The sequence below is a fragment of the Misgurnus anguillicaudatus genome, chromosome 18 (assembly GCF_027580225.2).
Source record: "Misgurnus anguillicaudatus chromosome 18, ASM2758022v2, whole genome shotgun sequence".
NCBI classification, from domain to species: Eukaryota; Metazoa; Chordata; class Actinopteri; order Cypriniformes; family Cobitidae; genus Misgurnus; species Misgurnus anguillicaudatus.
In genome coordinates, this window is record NC_073354.2 from 4881011 (window position 1) to 4885230 (window position 4220).

Genomic DNA, 4220 nt, shown 5'->3' on the forward strand with positions numbered 1-4220 from the left:
ACCGCATCACACACCACACTCACATTCACGCCCCTCGTCTGTTTCGGGTGACGACGGGAATATGTGTTGGCTATGCTTAATGCTTTCAGATGTTGTGTTCTATGGCCGCTGACGGGCAGCGAGCTACCAATCAGCACAACATCCTTCTGTGCCCTGTTGACAGTCCCTCTGCACTTGTCCTCTTTCAACTATGTGCCAATTGAGACCATATATTTAGCAATATACAGCTCTTACGGAGGATACATAGCGCACAGCGCTCAGCCATACTCTGAATGTGCCCGTTAAACACGCGCTGCAAAGAAAAAGGGGGGAGGATAATGTCGGGTTTGATCCTTCGCACTGAGTAGCGATCAGTATCAAAACGCAATGCACAACTCACAGTGCTCAACCCCGCTCACTATGCATCCGTTACACACGAGCTGCAGAGCAATGGGGACCGACCGAGTATAGCGAAGTGTGTTGAGTGTGGCCGCTCGCTTCGCACAGCGATCTGTCTCGACACACACACACACACATCTAAGCAGTGCACAATGCATCTCGCACGCCCCCGATTGGTGGCAACGTTGCTCTATACTTACGGATTGCACTATATATATATACACATTTCTTATAGCAGCCTATACGTCTGGCTATTAATGTATATTTGCATTGAATAGAGGCTTATTGTACTGCATTCCACTATATATATATACTCATACGTATATTTATATATATTTATACATTAATAGCAGCCCACACGCCTGGCTATTAATGTATATCTGCATTAAATAGAGACTCATTGTACTGCTTGACACTATATATATATACTCATATGTATATTTATATATATTTATACATTAATAGCAGCCTGCACGCCTGGCTATTAATGTATATCTGCATTAAATGGAGACTCATTGTACTGCTTGACACTATATATATACTCATATGTATATTTATATATATTTATACATTAATAGCAGCCTGCACGCCTGGCTATTAATGTATATCTGCATTAAATAGACTCATTGTACTGCTTGACACTATATATATACTCATACGTATATTTGTATATATACACATCATTAATAGCAGCCTACACACCTGGCTATTTATGTATATTGGCATTGAATAGAGAGGCTATCTCTCTCCTCACTCATCTTGCTCTTAGCTCCCTGGCTGAATGCAGTGAGCCGATGCGGATGTAAACTTGTAGGAGTTATGTTGCTGTACCAACAGAGGATTACTATCATGCCTTACACATCCGTGCAGTGTTCGGGCAATATCTCACTACAAACACAGGTATCTGACTCCCTGCGTGCGCGTGGCGAGCTGTTACTAAGTTGTTCATTCTTTAGGAAGTGTCTCTCCTTCTCTCGGGTTCTGCATCCAACCATGCACAAAGCAGCAAGCCACTGCAGACCCAGACTTGGTTTTTATCTGGCTCTATGTGCGGCAAGTGAGCCAGTGCCCTTCAGCGGATCACTCCGCTAGATGATTCACACACGTCTGGGTTGTGCACTATGTGGTACAGTTCAGGAGTTTGCAACATAACTGTACAGCTGTTAACAAACTCTATTAAATGGCAACCTTGCTTCAAAGCACACAGTATGTGGCACCCGACACACACAGACGACCGGTTACTATCCGTTCCAGTGTATAAGGAGTGTATCTCCTCGCTCGGTGCTATTGCAGAACCTAGCTCTGTTCTTCCATGGCGCTGTGTAACACACCATTGCTTTATGCCACACAATATGTAACTGGAATCCTGTGCGCTGCAATCCGTTACAGAAATGTCCCAGATGCGTGGAGTCGAATCTGCACTTGTATCCTGCATTCAGCCATCCAAGCGGTGAGCTGTGACAGTTTTGACTGGTCGGCCATCAGTGCATGTCTGAACACACAACCCCTGTGGCCCTACAGCAGCCTCTCAGGCACATATGGCTTGCTCGGCGCTATTATGATTTGTCATGGGTTTGTAACGTCTCCATATGATGGGTGGCTCACACACCTATGTTTAGCAGCAGGCTTGTTCCACAGCTGACAACATATACTATAATAGGCACACGCATGTGTGATCGGAGCCATTGCAAACATGTCAATATGGAGCTACAACATCCCGATTGCTCGGCAATGTTTAGCCCATTACCTTACCCTGTACAGCACTCAATTCCTCCCTTGGCTAACGCTGCTGTGATACAGAAGGCAGAGAATTATGAACACCTGCTTTATAGGGTATTTGTATATACTATTACCCAGAGCGGCTGCCAATTTGATTCGACACAGACCACCCCAGCTGTGCAGACCTGTCGCACAATCAGCGCAACGCGCCGGTACTGAGGCTGGAGTTTACGAACGGGTAATATAGTTTTTACCTGACGAGAGAGGTAGAACAGCTTGTGCAGCCACTATTCTCTCACCGTTGACTATGACCTCTGTTGTGATAGGAGACTACTAGCCACGCCGGTGGTGCTTATAGCAGGTTTTATGTAGACCCGCACACATTCACAGGGTGTAACGCTGTTCCCTCTTAGCTGAGTGTAATGCGCATCCTGCTATCTTATTGCCCGTTTGGGATTGTACCAACCAGCCACAGACACACTCCTTTGATTAAAGTAGTTTCTGCATGCGTGCGTGTGAGCATATAAGCACGGTGTGCATGCCAGCTTTACGTTTATGTGCTTCATGCGAGCCGTCCCCCTCAGGAGCACTCTGGATTTGAGTCTGCTCTGAGATATTCCACCCGAGACACTGCTGTGCTGGTGACGAACGCCTCCGTGGTTGACCGGCTTACAAGTTCACAGCGCACTACCTACTGTACCAGACAGCAATTTGCGTCTGCTCTTCATTAAGCAGCTCATGTCCTGGCTGCCGCAAATGCGACACAGACTTAAGGGCTGTTAAGGACTTTAGAATGTTTGAGATTGTTTGGACATAATGAATCAGTACATGATGGTGGAAAGTGTAAGCTTTGTCCTTATCAGAGTTGCGCTTTGTATGAAACACGTTGTGCTCGGCCAAGTGCCAGCGGTTACGTGTTGCCCTATTTTGGTTTTGCTGCTTATACACGCAAAATCAGTAAGGACAGCGAGCCCTTTCTACAAGACGCCCTCTTTACGCAGCACCTGTAATGGTGTGAAGCAATGACTACGACCCGGTGCACTGTCACGTGTCGAATGTTCTATCTTTGCAGCAGTGCACATATGAAGGAAAAGTGGGCTGTCTACCCCAAAGGTTTTCATGCAGCTATCGCTACATTTCATGCTGGTGCCTTGGGTGCGCAGTGGCCAGGCACAATTAATTCTCTTAAGTGAGAGAAGTGGCCAATCATTTGCATATTTTAGTGCCGTCATGGGCTGTACATGCCCTTAAGGGACTATGTGCCAAAACCACCCTCAGTGCAGTTAGAGCATAGACGGTTGCATAGTCCTTCCCATCTAGCTGATGTGAGCTGTGCCCGGTATGAGTGTTATACATTTATCTAAGCACTCCGCTCTGACATTACTGTTAGAGCAACTCTTTATGCTTCAGAGATGGGCGGTGGCATTTGTTAACGATCGCTGTGACCTGCCCAGCTCATTCTAAGAAATTTCCCTGCTCCACCTAAGCAGTCAGCTGCTGGGATCCAGCTGGGTTCACTGGATCATTAGGTGATAATGAGGGCAGCACATTACTGCCACACTGGCATAGCGGTGTTATTCTAATTCGGCAGTCGCACTATCCGACGCCTCTTCATAGTTTGTACTGGATGGCCAGTACAGCTGATGTATTAATATGGAGCCGTGTTTTCGCTTCTTCCTTGTACTTTCACGCTAGCTATCTTGGCCATCGTGCATCATATGTTAATACCAGCAAATACTCTGCGTGGATATGCTTGCTACCGCCCACATTGGGTCGGCCTAGCCATTGCTGTTGTAATGTTACAGGTTGCTTATCTGCTGTAGGGCTGCAATAAGACCTACATGCAGCCTGTGACTGTATGCATTCTGTTCTGTATAAGCTCTGGATTGAGTCCCTAGAGACTCAGGCATCCAATCTACTGTGCGTTGGCTTACACAGACTGGACGGGGATTGTGCACCGACTCAGGCATTGTGGTGCACAGACTTGAGTAAGCTTCACTGGAGCTGCTCTTCGCTGTTCTCACGGCGTGTTTGAATACATTCCCCATAGCGTCAGCGGACGCAATGTCGAGTGACCGCTCTCGAAAGGGAACGTCTCGGTTACTATCGTAACCTCGGTTCCC